Source organism: Adiantum capillus-veneris, chromosome 29 (assembly GCF_014529385.1).
Source record: "Adiantum capillus-veneris isolate H3 chromosome 29, ASM1452938v2, whole genome shotgun sequence".
NCBI classification, from domain to species: domain Eukaryota; kingdom Viridiplantae; phylum Streptophyta; class Polypodiopsida; order Polypodiales; family Pteridaceae; genus Adiantum; species Adiantum capillus-veneris.
The window spans coordinates 24,372,078-24,393,523 of record NC_140959.1 but is presented as its reverse complement, the minus strand read 5'-3'; positions in this window follow the sequence as shown (position 1 = coordinate 24,393,523).

The following is a 21,446-nucleotide window of genomic DNA, read 5'->3' as shown; positions in this document are numbered from 1 at the left end:
TTTCTTACATGGTCATGCATTTTGGACTGACCAATGCACCAGCAACATTTCAATGATTAATGAGCCATGCATTTAAGTAATATTTGCAAAATTTCCTAGAAGTTTCCATGGATAATCTTTGATGTGCATTCTTGTTGGTGGATTGACTAAACGAGCCTCCACCTGGCTGGACACGTAGCGAGACACCACATTTGTACTCTATTATTTTTTTGAGCTAGTGTAGCTACATCGTGTGAAAATCTTGACTTCAGAGTAGGGATTAATCTCAACATCTTTGTGCTTGAATTTTTGAAAAAACCAGGCAATTTTGGGTACCCAAAACCCAACTCACCAATAACTCTAAGCAGATTTGGGTGCCTAACAACTATTGACCACTTAGGAGAAGTCATCAATTACACCACATCCTACCAATTGCAACCACAGAAACCAAGGTCACAACCATCTCAATGGACGTGGAAACCCTAGAGCCTGAAGGCAAGCCCGAACTTAACTTAATGTTTGCAAATAAAAATTCAAGGCAAAGCCATGGAAAATTATGTATAAATGGGTACCAAAGATTCAACCATTACCAACACACCATCCACTACAGTGCCAATCGCTTCCAGAACCACGGCTGCGGAATGTGCAAGGAACTAGTGCAGCTACTTCAAGTTCTACTCTTTAAGATAGTTACCCAATAAGATACTTTGCCATTGACAACCCTTGAGTATACCACTCAAGACCCACCTCTTGCACAACATAGTGTTTCAAATTGCATTGTCTTCAATAGCATGGTAGAGACAACCAAGAATATGCATAGACATGACTTTGTCTCCCATGCATTGCACAAATTGGGCTTCACTATGCTACCTAGCGGACTCAAGCAAGGAGGGGGAAGGCGTTCTTAATGCAGACCCAAATATCTAAGGCAGATTAGAAAAAAGCGGCATTGTTTGAAGTGCTTAAGTGTTAACGTGTAGATTTTTGTAACTTAAAAATAAAATGCTCTCGTGAGTAAGCAAAATGGGGAATTTGTAATATGATAATCCCTAAGTGTGTGTGTGTGTATATAGTACAAAAATTTCCAAATAAGCTAAATTATTATATTTTTTACTCTTTTTGTGTGTGTCTTGGCCAAAAAAGCGATCAAAATGGAGCAATCTACAAAAATATGGACAAGCACTAAAATTAGGTGTGTTGTTGTATTTTTGGATTTGATTTTTTTCTTTAAAGAGTGAGTTTGTAATTTCCTTTTAATTTTCTTAATAAGAAGGTCAAAAATAATAAATATTACCAAACAAATTCAGATGGAAAAACAAAAAGAACCATAATGATTAGGAAAAAAGGTAGATGAGCATGTTAAATCTTTCATGATTGCAGCAATAGTGGTAGAAAGCCTAAATTTAGGCCACAATGCCTAATTCCACAAAACCTTAGGAAATGGAGCAATCGGAGTCCAAATGAAGAAATTTTTGAAAGGAAATTATCCTTCATGACCTAGTATGACAAACTGGCGGGTTTGAGGGAAAATGAGTTGACAAGCCCAAGTATGTATAGTCCACTAGGCCATTTCCACCCTCATTTGAATTGTAGCCCTTTGTGATAGAGCTCTAGCTAGTGGATTTTGAAGATCTTTTGCGAGCTCCTCTGCACATTCTGTCAGCTCTTACCCACTCTGGCCATGAGGGGTAAGTTCCTAACTATAACATGAAGTATTTTGAATACCACTTTGTCCACCACCAAGATGGGCATGGCAACACAGGGTAATCTGTGAGTTTTTGGGAAAAACAACGCTTGTACCGGCCACATCGGGATTCCAAATCACACAAGGCTTGAACCAAGGACTCATTCCAAGTAGGTGAACAAATGGGTGGGGTCAAAAGTGAAATTGCACCCATACTCTTGACCTAGTATCTTAGACGCACCGAAGACGGAAGGCTCCAATTGGGACTATGTTCTACCCACTTGAAGCTAGCATACTATAAAGGGTTTGTATAGAATTGGGGGTCTACTAGAGGTCTCCTCATGAGGATATGCAAAAATAAGCATTATTCTTGCTGCACCAATGACATTTTGCACTTTCGTGTAAAATATTGACTCAATTTACTTCAAACCTGAGAGGGACTCTCTAACAGTTATATCTAACCTACACTGACCTCCTGGGGGTCAACAATCACAAGTTGGTAGTCTAAACTCCAAATCTTCTCAGGCAAGGGCCATCAACTTCAAGGGAATCAACACCAAGTGCAAAACACAAGACCAGGGCCACATTTGACCTTCACACTAGTAGAATCTATATATAGCAAAGTGGGGGCAAAAGATGCTAAATCAAACAAGAGCTATATTTGGTGCACCTAAGATAGCACTCTCACATAAATCTCTTTTTGCACATTTGATTGCATAAGCATGATCTCCATAGACTCCACATACCTTGTATAAACCTGGGACTCACATATCATGCATTGACTTCACTATGTTGCACTTTGCCGTTAAAAATTACATAAAAAGGTGCACGTAAAGGACTTTTGGACCACATCTTAAGCTCAAACCTTGCATAGAGCTTAGTTAGCACCTATTTCAGTTACACAAGAGACATCAAGCCAAAAAAGTTCAAATTCATTGCAAGTTTATCTTTGACGCGCACTAAAGATAAACATATGTCATATTGAACCTTTTCTCATCAATTTTCTTCATTGATGTGTTATATGTGAAGCTCCATATCTAGTTTCATCAAGTTTGACATAGCTTAACTCCTAGAAGCAAGCATAAGATCTAATTGCAAAAAAATCAGGCACAAATTTTCTTGTAACTCTCACCATAGAGCCCAAAAAGCCATCCAACTTCATACATATCACCTACAACATCAACACAACATGTACATTCACTTTGGCACAAATCTGCAATCATATGCACACATCTGCATCTTCCGCGTGCCAGAGATATACTTTGCTAGAATTTGCATTTTTTGCATTTCAATTGTTGTTCTATCATTTTTTCTTGCTAGTAAAGGTTGGAACAAGTTGAATATGCGAGATACATGCATGAGGCCATGGATCGCATGAGAGGCATATTTTATGCTCGCCGCCAAAAGATCCATAACCTCTAGTAGCAATTAAAGATCACAATGTGACGAGTCTTGAGATAGTTGAATCCTTTAACAATGCATTTAACGAGACAATGGAGACCACCAACAAGAAAATGAGGCAAGATCCGATGCAATGCCCAGTCCCAAGGGTCCACAACTGGCATAAGCACGCCATATGCTAAGCAAAGAACCAACTTGGTTAAATTACCCATGCTTTCCACCACCACTAAATGGCAAGCCTACTAAAGAATATATGGTGGAGAATCTCTCATCTATAATAACTTAGCTCTTTTGTGGCATCTCGGATTTTGCTTGCATCATGTTGGCAAAAATTTCTAAGATGCTTCTCACATGCTTATAGAAATTTCAGGGAGCTAAACAAACATAGTAGCACGGATGTCTTTTCTTGAAGGCAATCAGGGCTTATGCTATGACCTGTTAGAGAAGCCGTCTAAAGAGGTGCTCTATGGTTTTTATGCCAAGGTAATGTTCTTGCCCTCCTACTACATGCAGACATTCGAGGAGGCAATATTTGGGCCAAAGAATGCCAATATTAGAGCCAAATTTGGGCAACATACAAAAGCAACATCTTTGGCCCAAATATTGCCAATATTAGAGCCAAATTTGTTGGCTACTCAACCATTAAACACAAGAAAAGAGTTACAATGCAGTTCATGTCTATTGGTGGTAAAGAACTAAGGAGCAAATACCAACAAGGATTGGAGCAGCAATTAAAGTGAACCGAAGCTCGCAATCCTGACCACTACCTAGCACCCTAAGTAGATGTGTCACGAACAACATAGGAAAGGAAGGGGGGAATGTTAGCTGCCCAGCTAAAAGGATCATCACTATACTCCTTTTATCCCATTAGCCACTTATTGTATCAAAACCCCATTTATTAATTTGAAACCCCGTCAAGTCCAAACTTGGCGTGTCACATTTATTTGCCAAGAGTGTAAAAGGGGCTAAGAGCTTCTAGAGTTGTAATTATTTGCAATTCCTAGACTTTATACCTAGCCATTTAAATTGGGTTTCATTTCTCATACCTTGGCTAAGGTACAAAAGCAAATTTTGTAACTTTGGACTTAAGTTTTGGATAATGAAGTGGAGTGTACACTCCAGTACAGTTTGGTGAACTCTCTTGTGTTTCATTCCTTTGTGTCTCCCCTGTCTAAAACTGCATTGCAGTTTTGAGCATACTAATGTACTTGCAGGTGAAATCTCTTCCTTTCTATGTAAGTCCCTCACAATAAAGTTGTGTTTTTATTAGTGTCAATCTACGGGTTGTTTTCACTCTTTATGCTCCTTACATGTATCAAAATTGTTTTCTGAACATGGAGTAGATATAGAACATCCCAAGGTAGGTATAGAGTGCTTCAAAGGCCAAAACCAACCTGCCCAAAATAGGCAATTTATCTTTGGCGTGATTTTACCCAAGTGTAAGAAATGGATTCTGAGAACATGACATTGATGAGAATGCACATTCTAGGTAGCAAGATTCATCGCATTTGGAGCACTATCGCTATAAAAAATCATCGTATGAAACTTGGAGTAAGAAGATTAGCTTTTGGTGTTTGATACACACCTAGGTGAGAGCGCACTAGACTTGGTTTTTGGAGAGATTAGCTATCTCTTGTAGCCTCCTTGCAGCACTAGTCGGGTCAACTTTGTCCTGCAGATTGACATTTTATGTCTGTGGTTCTCGCTTTACTAGCATTGATATGGTGAGTCTTGGCAACTGACCGACAAATAAACTTTTGAGTTGTAGCTTAAAGTTTTACCATTCCCTAACTAGCTTGAGTGATGGGGTGTGTGTCTAGATGACTAGCATATTACTCGTGGGATATGGGTGAACATTCTTTCATGATTAATAGTCAAAGGGTATCTTTAGATGGGAGGCAAGGTCCAATATCACATTATGACTAGACAAGACAAAGTGGATAAGAACACGTTGTTGTCCATAGACTACGTAGTCCCTACCACTTTCATGGCATGGCACCATTATGCTACAAGGAATCTAGAGTTTAGAACACTCAAGCGTAGAGCCATTCTTATCAATAGTATCAAGCGGGTACAATCAAAGATGGCTAAGGATATTATAGTCACCAATAGGTTACTATACATCACTACACACAAACTTCTCCTAAGATCAATGAAGGAAACCTCCTTATTGGAAAGAGTCATTCTTTCTTTAGTGCTAGCATTGGGATGTTTTGATATCATAATAATTAATGTGTGGGGCTGAAAGTGTACAGACAATATCTCATAGTCATTTAGTCTTGTACTGGGGGAGTATTTATTTGAAGACTTTGGGAGGGAACGTGTGCACAACTCTCATAAGGTAAGTATTTTGTTCAATGGCTATAGTATACCTTAGTATATGGATGAATTTTTCTAGCATACACCACTTAGATGGATGGAAAACACTAGTCCAAAAATACTCCTTACCTTGTTATTTCAATTTTTGGAATTCCACCATTTATAGTAACCTATAGATACATGTAACCAATAGATCACTCATGCAAGAATGATATGATGAACATGCAAGGAAGTACATGTTTTTGTCTTTAGTTTAGAGAGAAAAATGGAAACCTCTGGATGATGTACTTGAAGAATGGGACAACTTTGTCCTAGTGGTTGAAGGAGGCCATAATGGGATTCACCAAGTGCATCACATTAGAAATATTGAGAAGTATTGAAGACCGTAGTAAGACAATGTATTAAGGGATTTTTTTTAACATTGAATTTTTTTGCGATGTGGGTAAAAGCATGTTAACGTGAAATGCTTTTTATGCTAGTTAGCATATTTAAGTTAGCACATCTATAAAAAAAACTTGGGTGCACAATAAAATTTTCACAAATGGTATCAAATTTTTTGGAGTTTGTACATTTGGATTCCTTGTTTCAAGAGCTTTTAAGTGATATCTCTTACATCATAAGTCTTAGAGATCTGGCTTGTGTTATTGTACTAATTAGCATATGTCAAAATTGTGCTAACTAGGATTGTCCAGGACTGCAAAAAGCATGACAGGTTAACATGCTTTCACCCATGTATAGTGTGATTTAATTTATTAAGTGTTATGAATCTCTTTGTTTCTTCATTGATCATTCCTAATTAAAATTTATTTTATCTCCAAGGAGAATTTCTAAATAAGAAGAGAATAAGAATGGTTTTTCTTAAAACTAAGAAGATCTTAAGTTGATATGGTGCAGTATTTAATAATGCCTCCTAGAGAAAATGGAGTGGTTGATAATGCCAATGTATCAATTGTACCCCAGCCGAGGATCATCAACCCTGACATTGATGCCATGCTTTGCAAGTCTCGACCTAGCAACTTCAACAGAGAAGGCAAAGATGTAGACAAGTTTCTTAAAGATTGGATTGAGCGTATGTATGATTACTTTGATATAGGTCATTTGTCCACCTAGAACAAGGACATCATTTCCAAGTTCAAACTTGAATAGATGGCCAATCATTGGTGGAAGGACCATTGTGATGAGCATAACATCAATCCTACCATAGCAGCTTGGGCTTATCTTAAAGCAAAACTAAAGAAGAATTCTTAGACTAAGGTACATCACTTTGACTGCATGAATGAGTTTCTTGATTGCACTCAAGGAACTAGAGACTTAGAGTCATATTATCAATACTTCTTGACCCTTTTCAAGTACGCTCTAGTTGGATACCATGTTATAGCATGGACCAAAGGTCATAAAGACAAGGATTAGTTAGCTGACATTGAATTCATTCTTGACATTTTTACTATGTAGAGAGTTCTTGATGTAGTGCAAGATTTTGATTAGACTTTGCCTCCACTTAGAGTACCTGTGAAGGATACTAGACATGATGGTATCCACATAAGTCTTGATGCATTGTATGATTCTTACAAGATCTTGTGTTAACTTAGAGGCTTGTGACAAAGAACAAATGTTGTGTTGTGAAGCTTGATGGTGTTGTCCTTTTAAAGTGGTGCTACTAAGTCCATTATGTCTCATTGTCACATATTTACTTCTCTTGCGGCTACCCCTTACAAGAATACTACCACATGTGGCGACAATGACTCTTATCTAGATAAGGGAGTTTTTGAGAATTTTCTTAGAAGTGTAAAAGTGGAAACCACTTTGCACTTTTTGATGCATTTTATTTACTTAAAATCAAGAAGAGCCTTTTTTCTATCTTTGCACTTGCCAGACTTGATATTGCAGTTAAACTTATCAATCACATATATCATATTGTAGATGATGCACTTTATTGGATGGATTGTATAAGGCCAACGCATATTATGAATCGTAGGGAAGATTTTATTATGCACAATGATTGATTCAAAGGTTGTTGAAGATACAACATTTTGGCATGTAGATTTGGACGTGCTTTTAGTAGAGACTATCCACAAGGAGATTTCTCACATCTTCTTGAAAGGTGTCTTTCCATTCACAGCTTACCTCGGACAATTATTTCAGATCTTGATACAAAGTTCACTTCAAATTTTTGGAAGCCTTAGCTATAAACTTAGATCTAGCCTTTAGTACATCCTATCACCCTTATATAGATGATCAAGTAGAGCATTCAAACTAGATGTTAGAAGAGGCTATGTGAATTGGGTCAAAGTCGCATTTTCACATGTAGAAGCAAATCTTTAAGACAAGGTGCTTGAACTAACATGAAAGTTGGCTAGAGGAAGAAGAAGCAGTGGGTTGAATGTGCCCAATAATCAACTACAAAACATGACTGTGTGAATTAGATCAAAGTTAAATTTTCACTTATAGAACTATCTCTTTAAGCAATGTGCATGTACTATTGTGAAATTTGAAGGAGAAGCATTGGTTAAATGTGCCCTAGCTATCTAATTTTGATGGAATTACACTAGCGTATGTTGCATGAGGGAACAATAGGTTTCACCAAACCAAAATAATTGTCAAAATGTTAGCTAGTGCAAATACACTATGAGAAGATGTTGCATGAGGAAAAAATAGGTTTCACCAAACCAAGATAAATGTCAAAATGTTAGCTAGTGCAAATACACTATGTCATAAAATCTAATATCTAACCAACCCAAATGATTTTCTCATATTAAACTGAACATTTAATGTGTGAGACTAAACGAGGACAAGGGTTAAGAGCTATAGACATGTGCTTATGGATCTACATCAACACGAGGCCAAGGTTAAAGAGGCCATTTCCATTACATTGGTATCAAAGCTATTGGTATCTCTTTTCTTGCTTAAGAAGAGGGGTCCTTAAGTTGTCCATGAAATGTTGGACATGTTCCTTGCAATAGGGTAAGTGGGACATGGATCTATTATCTTGGTTGAAAAGGACATAGTTTGAGGTAGTCTCTGGGGCTTGCCTTTGGATTAACCATTATTGAGATACTAGCAAGCTCAACAAGAACCATAATCAAGCAAGCAATGTTAGATTTTCTCCACTAGCCTTTTCAATCAATAGTGTCTAAACCACGGGTTTGGCTACTTGAGAGCTAAATTTCTAAGATAAAGAAGGTAGCGACTAAGGTTTTTGAGGGTACCAAAGCACAAAGTAATTTATACATAAGTTTAATTAGCATGGCTGACAATAACCAAGAGAGTAAAAATGAATATTGAAAACTTTGATTTTGCACATGAAGGTGGTAATGATGATGCCCCCATGTTTGTTAATTATCTTGTTACTAGGTTGCAACAAGCTATGGGAAACCCTGGTTTGCACGCCGAAGTTAACAACTTCATGCTTATGGGATTTCCCTTCCTCTCCGAGAGGAGAGAGAGCTTAGGAGGCCTCCTGATGAGACTCCCAAAAGAAGACTCTCTCCCATAAGAGAGGAGGAATCCAAAGAACAAGAAATAATCGAATCACTAAGATCCTCTGAAGATGTATCTCCATGAAGATAGCGGTCTAGACGGTTGCCAACTCCTCCCAAGAAGAAACGGTCAACCCATAGCCCTTCTCCTCGTCATTCCAAAAGGGAAGAGAGAAAACAAAGGAATAAAAAGGCAAGAAAGAGATCACCCTCTTCTCCTTCTTCTTCACTTCCTCTTCTTCCAACAAAAGCAGTAGCTATTCTCCTAGAGAATACAAGAGGAGAGGACATCACAAATCCTACCCTGCATGGAGAAGGTCACAAAATCTCAAGAAGTTCAAAAAGGGAGAAAAGAGTATCTCTTTTCTCACCTATGATGGCACCTTTGGTGCTACCGACAAAGTATTGGCCTCATCCAACAATTTGACGCGGCCTTTGGGGATGAGGGCTTCAATGAGTCCTCCAAGCTACATCATGTAGCTATACACTTTTGGAAATTTTCTCTTCAATGGTGAGCTAGCCTTTGTGGTGACGGTGAAGCCCCAAAGACATGGAAAACTCTACGAGTTTCCATTATGAAGAAATTCCTTGCAAGCGATGCAAACAATAAAGTGCTTACCGAATGGCGGATTTTGAAGCTGCTCTCCAACGAGTCTATGCATAAATATGTGGACAAGTTTTGGGATTTACATCTCAAGGCTACTGTATTTCAAAAGATAGACTTCACCGAGCAAAAGCAACAATTCTGTGCAGGATTACCTGAATAAATGGTTGAGTATGTCAACTCCCACAACGACCTAGTTTTATCACCGAAGTAATCCATCACACTATGGTTGCTTCGTGCATCAATTACCAAAAAGGGGCTAAAAGAAATGCCAAGCCCATGGAAAACAAAGATCAAAATGATGCAAAGGGGAAGAACAATGCCCAAAACTCTTCCCAAGGAAATTCTAACAACAAAAACAAAAACAATCGGTCCAAGGAGAAGGGAGTTTACAAAGGTAAAAATAAACTCTCTCTTGAAAAGCTTGAAGCTTTTTGTAAGGACCACAAATTCTTTAAGTGTGGGGAGCAAGGACATGGCTACCATTCTTGCCCCAAAAGAAATGCCTGCAATGAGACTTCTAGAGCTTCCACGATCAAAGCTCCAAAAGAGGATGCTCATTGAAAAGGATTACCTCTCTCCTATGCTTGGGGAAAGTTAAGGGAGCATGATTCCTTCATCATGTTTGACCTTGGCTCTACTCACAACTTCATATCAATAGAGTTGGACACTAAGTTGGGCATTCAAGCTTTTGACATGGGAGATACTGTAACTACCGATGGAGCTTTCAAGGGACATCAAGCCTCCATTACTCCCTTGATTGGGCAGTTGATGCTTCATTTCCAAAGCTACATCGACAAAGAAGACTTTTTTATCTCTCCTCTCCAGCATGAGGATGTTATCCTAGGGGCACCATGGCTCCATTGCATGGCTGCCAACATGAAGTTTCCTGAAATGAGAATCTACTTCACCTACAGGGAAAAGCATGCATATAGATGATAATGAGTCCGGTCGTACTATACCGCTTGTAAATTCACCTCCTTTTGAGAAGTCAATGAAAAGCTCTGTTTTTGCGTACATGATTTTTGTCAAAGAGTCTCTAAATGATGCTAATTTTTTATCAAATGAAAATGGTAGGATTCAAGAAGAGTTAGACTGGTCTAATTTTCTAAATGGATTCCAAGATGTTTTTATCAATGATATTCCTTTGGACTTACCTCCAAAACAAGGGCATGATGACCATTGAATTGAGCTCTTACCAAGAAGCTCACTGCCTAACAAGCTCCTTATCGATTTTCCCAAGCTCAACAAGAGGAGATCATGAGGCAAGTACAAGAATTGGTAGACAAAGGGATGGTGAGGCCTAGCTCATCTCTCTTTTGTTCTCCAGTCCTTTTAGTGCAAAAGAAAGATGGTACATACTGCATGTGTGTGGACTATAGAGCACTAAACCATATCACTATCAAAAATCGATTTCCTGTATCGCAAGTCAAAGATCTATCTGATAAGCTACAAGGTTTGACCTGCTTTAGTAGGACTGACCTTAAAAGTGGCTATCATCAAATAAGGATAGTGAATGAAGATATCATAAAGAACATGTTCCGTAACGTTTGGTCTTTATGAATACCTTGTCATGCCTTTTGGTTTGACAAATTCTCCAACCACGTTTAATTGTTTGATGGAGAAAATATTTAGACCCTTCCGCAAATTCACTGGGGTGCTCTTTGACGATATAATCATCTACTCCAAGTCCTTGGAGGAGCATAAGCAACATCTCCATGTAATTTTTCAAGCTTTGAGGGAGAACAAGCTTTTTATCAATCAAAAGAAGAGCAAATTTTCCTTCAAGAGATTCAATATTTAGGTCTTATTATCTCTTAGGATGGTATCTTTATGGATCCATCTAAGTTAGAGGTAATAAAGGCATGGCCTAATCCAAGGAATCTACATGAGCTACAAAGCTTTATTGGTATGTCTGCATACTATAGACGCTTCATAGAAAAATTCTCTGAAATAGAAGGACCATTACATGACTTAACAAAGAAAAACCTTAAGTACTCATGGATTGCTAAAGAGAAAAATGCTTCTGACAATCTCAAAGAGAAGCTTACCTCCCAACTAGTGCTTATGCTTCCGGATCTCTCGAAGCCATTTGAGGTCCAATGTGATGCTTGTGGTGATTGCCTTGGAGCAGTCTTGCTTCAAGAAGGGAATGACATAGCATACGAGAGCCGAAGGCTCAATGCTGATGAACGGGTCTTGGGCATATACAAAAAAGAGCTTTTAGCTTTTCTACATGCCCTAGACACATGGAAGCACTATCTATTAGGGACTCCATTTATTTTGCAAATGGACCAGGAAAGTCTCAAGTACTTCATGACGCAAACCAAGCTTTCCAACAAAAAAATGAGGTGGGAATTTTTTTTTTGCAATTTTATTTTCATATTTCTCACATTGCTGGTAAGTGTAATCAAGTGGCCTATGCACTTTCACGACAATTAAGAGTCAATGCAATGTCTATAGCAACTCACGATGATCTATCTTCTATGATAGACGAGTATGGTCTTGATCCTGACTTTAAAGACATAATGTCAGCCCTTTCCTTAGGGAAGAAAGAGGAACCATTTACCTTGCAGAATGGTTATCTTCTCCCGGAGGTGCTTAATGACTAAGGTGCTCCATGACTAAGATTCTTGAGGGGCCTAAGGTGTTCCCAAAGTCAACCACTATCCCTACTCATGGGGGAGTGAGCCCTTATTGTAGTGACATGAGAGAGAACAGACACACCCTCACACAAGTCAAGCCTTGTTTAAAGAAGCAACAAGGACGCATGTCAAGTTCCTCTCCATGTTGCCCTCATAAGGTGCCTAAAGCCTATTGGTTGGCCTCTCAAGGGGTCCAATGATAATTTAGCTAATTTAATTAATTCTTTATGCATTTATCAAGTCCTCTCTCTCAAAGGGGAAAGGGGGACACTTGTCCCAAGGCCAGCATGGTTGCTTGATATACACTACGCATGTGATTGGCTAGGCTTGTAGGGGTTCAATCAACTTTCAACATGAGCTACAAGGGAGGGGGTTGACCAAAGCAAGTTGGGGGTGTGCTTGGGGGGTATACTCTCTCTCACACAAACACTCACATGCTCATTCTGGCTTGGCAAAGTGAAAAAGCTCCATCTCCTTCTCCCAGCTTGTTAAGAATTTGAGAGCCTACACCAGCACTCTTGGATATGGAATGCAAATCCAACCTAGATCCATGCTTCAATGCTTAATCTTGCCATCTTCTCCATCTTCATTACTATTCTAGTATGCTATGCTAAGCAAGAAGAGTGATGATAAGTGAGGAGCTATTTCTTTCTCCTATGAATGTTTCTTCTTCCTCTTCCCTACCCACATTCCCCACTAGCTCTCTCCACCTTCAAAGGTGTTTGAGGCCTTGGGACTGAGGCCGGGGGGGATGGTTAATGCTTTTACAAAGTTTATGTTATGCTCGTGATTCATGAAGCTTTCCATCTTCATTGCATCACCTAGGTCACAAGGAACACAAAGATTGTATTGTACCAAGTATCTCTTTATGGGAGAATCTATTATACAAAAGCCTATGGGTGTGTGCAAGATCAGGTGTACCCAGTTTTGGCAGTTTGATGGAAAGTGTGACACTCAAGGTGTTCAACACATTTGTCTACACCTCATATGTTGCATGGCCAATTACGGCTAAGATGCTATAATATACCCTTGGAGAATGAAAAATGCCAATTTTTTAATCTTTGATAAATTTTTGACCCTAAGATGTACACTAAGGATAATCCAAAGGTTGCACATAAGTAAAATGGATAAAAGATAATCTTATGAAGCCTTACTGCACACAATATTTTTTCTATGGGCTCCTTGTACCACAAACAATAATATAGATCAAATACATGAGAAAATAATAATTATTTTATTTATTATAATTTTTAGAAGAGTTGAATTTCATTTATTATTATTTTATGTAAAATTTCCAAGGAACATCTGTCAAACTTTAGCCGGTTAACGTATGGTTTTTTTCATCTCACCACATTCCACATAACTATATCTATCAAATGACCATAGGATCTTGAGAAATTAGCCTTCCATCGATAGATATCTTGTGTAAAAATAGTGATGTAAAAATTGCTAAAACTTTTCACAAAGATAATTACTAATAATATAAGAAATGAGAAAAAAACTCCAATAATTTCAAATATTCTCTTTAAGCATATGCAAGGTTCATGTGCAAGTTTATTTCAAAATTAAGTAAGTGATAAGAGACTTATCTAAGAATCTATGCTAAGATCACAATGTTGTGACAAAGCATGACAGGTCAAACCAAGAGATTCCTTACACACAAAAAGTACTATTTTATTTAGTTGGTTTAGAAATAGAGTCATTTTGATATATTAGTACTTATGCCTTTTATGTGGCCACCAATTCTTTGCTCTTAGAAATGAGTATAGCTAGGGTGTCATGCAATAACATTTGCAAAAAAAGCTTGCTTTTTTGCAGTCTAAAGCTGTATAAACTACCAAAACTAGGTACACTTGATCTTGCATACACCCCTATTGGAGGGGGAACTGGCTCCACATAAATCTGGTCCTCAATTGTTGTCATGTTCTCTAATTCTCTCTCTTGCAAAAGTATTGTTCATGCCAAGTTAATTAAGTATAATAGCTGTGTAGCTATTGCTAATTAGGTTCACCCTCTATGTTCTCAAAGTAGTCTCATAAAAATGCTCACTACAATTCTAATAATTCCGCTATCCTCAATGTTCATAGGCTATTTCCATTACACACTATGAAACGATGTAACACTAGTTTACGTTGCATGTGGGAACTAAATCCATACAATAACTAAACTTTCAAAACTTCTCACTAATCAGGGTTGTTTAGTCAACTTTTTTGCTTGCTTTTGTAGGCTCACTTGGTTTTCTTTGTTCACCTTTTCATTGGGCATGGGCATGTGTCTTTAGATGTTACCTATCCATCCTGTAAATTTTGTCTCGTTTGCCTAGTGAATTGACAAGATTTTCTTGCGGTTTCATAGATAGCATTTGTTGCTTGACATGCAATTGAGGGTAGCTTGAGTATATAGGAGTTGAGTGTGTTTTCTAAGGGATTGAAAACCTTTTTGTAGCCTCCACGCACTAGTCTAGTTGACTTCATCCCACGGTATGACATTTATGTTCGTGGTTCTCATTTTCACTACAATAAGATAGCGAGGCTTGGCAATCGAAGAGCCCCACATTTCAGTGTTGTTTCTAGGGAACCAAGTGATCTAAACTAGGAAAAAACCTCAGTGCTCAATACCATTGTTTGAAACTTCTTCTAGGTTTGTCTAGAGTACAAAAACAAACTTTTGATCGAGGTGTGTCTACTTCTGCTGTGTAGAGGTGTCTTGGGAGTAGTCGTACTCATCGAGTACCTTTAGGCTTAGATTAGATTGATTTGAGAGGCTGATAGATTAGATTATGTTAGAGTCTAAGGATTGATGCTCTTTTCAACAAAAAAAAACTAGTGTTGGTGGACACTTTCCACTACCTTTTGATGACTCAATTAGGAGTAGGGTAAGTAGGCATCAAGGAAGGTTTCTGATCAATCTCACTCCTTGAATTGTCTTCAGTAAATTTTTTTGTAAAAGTTTTACATTTTTTAGGTTTAATACTCATAAGATGAGTACAAAGCATCAAAACATCATCTCTGGTGATCATTGATCATGGAAAGGCTGTAGCAACTGATTGGTAAGTCAGAAATCAAGTTTCAAAAATAAAAGTTCGGCTAAGAATGGTCTTATTATCTCCCTTGTGATAATTGCATGAAAATGTGAGTTTTGTTGGCCAAAAGTACTTGCAATAGGTTGTATAAATAAAAATAAAACCTCCTTTTTTGGGATGTAGATAATAAAAATGTGTTTTTTTTCTCGGGCATGAGATTGAACTTTTTTCAAGTGCACATCTTATTTGGGTGATAATATAACACTTTGGTGAAGGGTCAAGAGATTATAATTACATTTGGGGACCAAAATGGGCCAAAACACCCTTCACTCTGAACAAACAAAAATTGAGGCTAAGAACACTAAAAACTAAACAGAAATTGATAAGACTTCTTGGCAATTTTTAAATTAATTTATAGCAACGGTGGGGAATGAAAATGTGGAAAAAACTGACAACATTGGGCAACTAGATAATAAGCACTCTTGAAAAAGTAAAAGTTTAATCATTTCTCAACTCCACAGGTACAAACATAGTTTGATAAGACCTAATTCAACTTTGATAGCATTTGGAATTAAAAGTTGCTAGTTAGGCCCATAAATCCCTAAAACTAAATTATAGATACAAAATTTAGCCTACGAACTTGAAAACTGAGTTAAACTCCAAGAAACTTGGTTTGTGACTTGTTTGAGGTGTGAACATCCATTACAAGCCAAAAAAGTTGGAAAATTTTCTCATTCTAAGAGAGATAAGAAGTGTGCTTGTTATCTCTTACTCAAAAAACTCAACTTTTGGACATTTTTTTTAAAGGTGATTGGGTCTAGAGTAGTAATGGAGTACTTGGACGAAGTTTCAAGTAATTTGGACAACATTTGACATGGATGACCACTAGATTTGCATGTGAAATTTCTAAACACAAAAATTGATAGGAGATTGAGCTAAACTTGTCCAAAAAATTGTAAAAACACATTCAAGGCTTATTGAATACAGGTTGACTAGTGTGGATCAGCAAAATAAAAAATAGTAACTTTGTGACTCAGTAGACGCTTATTATCTCCTATTAGCCAGAGAATTCATTTTTGACATTTTTGGTTCACAAGGCAGATAGACACGTCATACAAATATCCTAGAAAGTTTGAAGTCATTTAGATACTCTCTGCTACTTGAAATTGAGTTTTTTGGATTTGAAGGTTGCAGATTGGTCCTTTGGCTACATTATCAAGATTGAAGCTAAAAATTTTGACCAAGAGTCCTTGTATATGCTTGCTGATAAATAGATTAAATTCATTACCTTTGATTGTTTAGGAGTGATCAAGATCTAGCTTGAGCAACAACTAGATTGGATTCATGATGATTGAAACGGGTTGGTAGTGATACTAAGGCCAAGTATTTATTTCTTTTGAGTATTTTGAGTCTTTATATACCTTAGATTAGGTTGTGTTGTAGCAAAGCAGGGATATAATAGAGAGACTAAGAGTAGAGTATCTACTGAGAAAAGCATGAACCAAGGGCGGATTTTAGAGACCATAATTGAAGAAGTGACTGACACTTACTCCAACTCAAGTTTTGAGATGTCTTCCTTTTTTAATAAATCAGCAGCAGGAACCTCTCTCAAGTTCAAACACATTTTGACCTTCTACAAGACCAACAAGCACGGGGCTCAGATTTATTTGGATCCCAACAAACAGTATGTTGTAAGGGTAGATGACCATACAATTGAATTCCATGAAGAGGTCGGAGCTAACAAACAAGACACCTTCTATCTCGATCAAAAAAAATTGTAATATGTGAAAATTTGGGATCTTGACACTGTAGACCGATGGGGCTTGGAAGTTGATACACTGCTTCCAAACATGACCACTAAGGAGGGATCAACCGGTGTTAGAATTAGAAGGGTAAGACTAGTTAGATGTCAAACCTCTTAAACGCATACGTACCAATGATCCACAACTTGGAGCTTACTATTGGGAGGACAATAATATCACGGATTTGATATGGACAACTCATGCCAAATCGGGGAAATTGACACCCTTGAAAATCATGTATATTTTGAAGATCATAGGGAGAAGGACTTAGCGGACTTTCTCATACATCTCTTTAACACTAGGTTGGTAACCTAACAGGACATAAAAGTGTCCTTTCAGGGTTTTGAATAAAACCTCCAAAACCATAGTAGATCCACTCATTTTGTAAAATCCTTTCATGAGGTTATAGTTCAAGGCCTACTACACATGGAAAAAATAAAAAACTTGTAAAATTTCTCATCTTTTGGTCACACCAAGCCTCCAAAGTTGATGGACCAGTACATTTTCATCAAAACAGTCATTTCTTACGTTTTGTTGCATAAAAATAAGATTAGGGATTGTTGTAGGACTTGAGATAAATTCCCTGGTTAACTTCAATGGGTTGGTGATGAGAACATATGATTGCTTCTCACTCACTATTTTTTGTTTTGCCAAAAGAAATAGGTACAAAAAGTTGAATTTTTACCATTCTGCAAACCTATCATCAAAGTTTCTATAGCCACGCTCAATACAAATAATATATGCATGTTTTCTTAGTTCCCTATTGTCCTTTAGGTTCATAAGGAGCCATGGATCATGTCAAAATAATAATACATCTCTTACCAAGGGGAATCTTGGGGACAAAGATGAAGTGCTAAATACAGCAAACATGAAAAAACTGGGCTCAACATTATGAGTTGTAGAATCCCATAGAAACTATTCAATATCTAGCCAAATTTGATCCTTATGACTAGATATGGTTACTACCTACAAAATGCATGTAGTTGTCACAAGAAACTAACAATATTGAAAAAGCTATACTTGATATACTAGAATGTTTTGTTTTCTTCTATAATTGAAAAAATCAACCATCGTTGTCTACTATGCAAAATAGGGTATTAGGTGCCCCAAAACTCAAGTAATATTAGCTTTATGTTACAATATGCGACATAGAAAATCAAAACTGCATTTGGATATCATGAAAGCCACTAACAAAATCATAGAAGAGCTAAAATTGGCTAAAAAACAGGATTTGATAATTTTTGTAATTTGGTCATAACTTACAACTTTAACATTTATTTCTCCCTAGAAGCATCAAGACATGTTGAGGACTACTAAAGATAGTTCTCTAGCATTATAGACCTCACAAAAATGAATTCTAGTGTGGTATAGTTGCAAAAAGTTGAAAAAAGCCAAAAACAGGACCCGTTTTTTCACACAGTTTAGGTTGTGAAATGTTGTGCAAGGACAAGGTTAAAGATGGAATTGATATTCCAAAAAAATGTCGAGTTTTTTTCAGCTCATGAGACAACTTTCTAGATAGATAGCACCTCAAAATCCATTTTGAAACTCTTGACATACTTCAAGGAAAATGGTCACTTAACAGGACATAAAAGTGTCCCATTACCAACCTAGTGTTAAGGATTGTTATAACAACAAATTTGCTATAATGGCCCAAAGGAGGTTGAACAGAAAAAGTACTAGGGCTACTTGATCCAAGAAATAATCATGGGTATGAGATTGAAAACAAAACAAAACTTGGGACAAACTGAGAGAGAATTTGGTAGTACGGCAAACCAACGGGGCAGTACAGCCCAAGGCAACCACCTCAATGATGAGAATTGGGGGAGGAATGTGGAAACAACCATTAACCAAAGAAGGACATGTGACACTGGGACAAGAAGTTGTTTTTAATTCATTTTATTCTTGTAAATGCACATTTGATTCTAGAGGAAATTTCATTGGAAACTCTAAAGGTTGCATCATCTTTTTGGCACCCTAAGGTCTTGAAATGCATCTTATACAATTGCATTGGCACTTTTGAAGGTTGCTTCACACTTTTGGCACCCTAAGGTCCTTATATGTAGCTTACAAGCATTTTCATAATCTTGGTCCTTTCGCTCTTTTTATTTTCTCTCTTTAGAATAGACAATTCTAGAGAGAAAAATTCATTTAAGTAGACCAAAATTAAATTTGGAAACATTACCTTGCCCTTGAAATCATAGTCATCCTTGAGTATACACATATTCAGGAGAAGGTGAATAAGGTTCATTTAAAATTTAGCTAAGGATCCACTTTTAGTACATTGTAAACCATTTCATAGTAGATAACCAATATACTTGATTTTTGAAAGACAAGGCTAATGTAAGTCTACTCAATACTTGGAAAACATAGCTACTGCAAATGTGTATCCTTTTGTATGTATACACATTGGAATATTTGAGACATAAATGAAGAGAATTTAGAAAAACAAGTAAAATAAGAGAAAACCTTTCCCTTCATTTACTTTTGCAACATTTACATTGATGATTACTTTCCATGCAATTCATTAGTAAGCATTAATTAAGTACATTTAACCCTTCACGCATCTCTGATTTAGACATTTAAATATTTTCTCTCTCTAGCCTAAAAATAAAAAATTGTGTTCTAAGCCTCAAACTTTATTTCCATTTTCTTAAAACTTTTAAATGTTAAAAATTGAATTTGAATAATTAAACTTTGACGGGACTCATATCAAAATACCATTTTGGTGAGATTATCCTACTCTTACATGATAATTGTCCTTGAATATTAGTCATCTTAAGGAAAAAGGTGCGTGGTGCTCGTGGATCCTCATTTGAGAAACAACACCATTATCTAGAAGGTGGCTACTCTACTCGATGCTTGAGACACATAGTCTCGTGCAAGTGTGTCTCCTTACATAAATTTTACACACATTTCCATAGTAGATGATTGGTTGTGCTTGAGAGACATAGTTTAGCCCAAGTGTGTCTTCTTTCATACACAGCTTAAATAATTTAGAACTTTAATGAATAAATAAGAGAAATAAAGATGAATTTTTCTTCATCAAAACCATTTTTACATTGATGTCTTCTTTGGTGTCCAACTCATATTATTATTTCAATTCATTTGCCTTAGTATTTAGAGTTAGGAAAAAAAATTTGATACATACTAATTTAGCAAGTCCACCCAGCATGTGCTTAGAACAGAGTCAATATTTAGTGGAAGAATTTTTCTATTTTGAGAGTCCAAATAATGATTATATATTCCAAGATCTTTTCTGCCATGAACACCCTTTGAATTTATTAGGGAGAGAGAAAATAATACATCAATTGAGCCAAAGGAAGGGAATTGAGGATTTTATTCACACACTTATTCAAAAATGAGAATTGTTATCTTAATATTTCATTTATATCATTTTAAGAATGCATTTAGAGCCGGTAGGAAATCTAATATATGAGGAGTGATTCATTGGATCATTTTGCCTTGGATGGCAGCTTATTCACATACTTGAGAAACCTTGGTAGTTGGAAATGTCCTCAAGTTACTCAAATTCATGCCATGAATAATAAATGTCTCTCTAAGAGGAAGTCATATGCTTACTTAAGAGGCATAACTTTTAGCCAACAAGTAGGTGGCCACTTGAGCCTAGTAACCAATCGTTGACCCTTTCCATAAATCAAGAAATTTATTTATGACCATTTGGATAACTTTGAATGAGGTTGGTGATGTATGCATTTCTCACCCTTGCAGTACTTACTTGTGTTTAATTGTTATAGGCCTTATTGGACGCGGCATAACAAACTTTAGAAGGAGACATCTATATAGATTAAAAAAAATACTCCATGCTCAGAATTAACCATGCAGGCCAAAAGTGGCCAAGAAGGAAAATTACAAAGGATTCCATGGTGAACACGGGAGCCATGCCATCATCATCAATCACATCATTCATATAGTCAAGCTCTAAACAAGCCATGACCTTGCCTGGTTTCCACAAGTATCTAGCCTTGCCATGAGAGAGCTGAAGTGCGCGAGCCGGAGCGTGTGTGAGTGTGTGCAGCAATGGAGAAGAGAGGAGAGGAGACCTTGTGTTTGCAAGGGCTATGTGACCATAATAGAATAAAGGAGCTCACATAGAGAGTTATCCAAATGGCCCCTTTATTCTATTATGTACATAATGAATAAGTATAGCGGGCGGGCACCTGACCTAATCGGCCACATGGAGCTTTACCCCAACAAGAGTCCGCCTTCCAAGAAAAATCAAATGCAAAGTACATGAAAATAAGTAGCATATCACATAAGGGGGGAGCCATAAGCTCCATTACCTTTTGATGCAAAATATCGATGCTAGCTACCTAAGGAAGTAAGATTCAAGCCTCCTTAAAATCAGCACAAATAGAAGAACAACAACCATTAAAAGGGTATCCTTGCACCATCTAAACCATCAAACCAAGGCCCTGCTATTGAGTATGGACCTCCTGCCACCAGGGAACCCACCCACCGTCTTGACCTTGGCAATAACCGCAGGTTTTGGC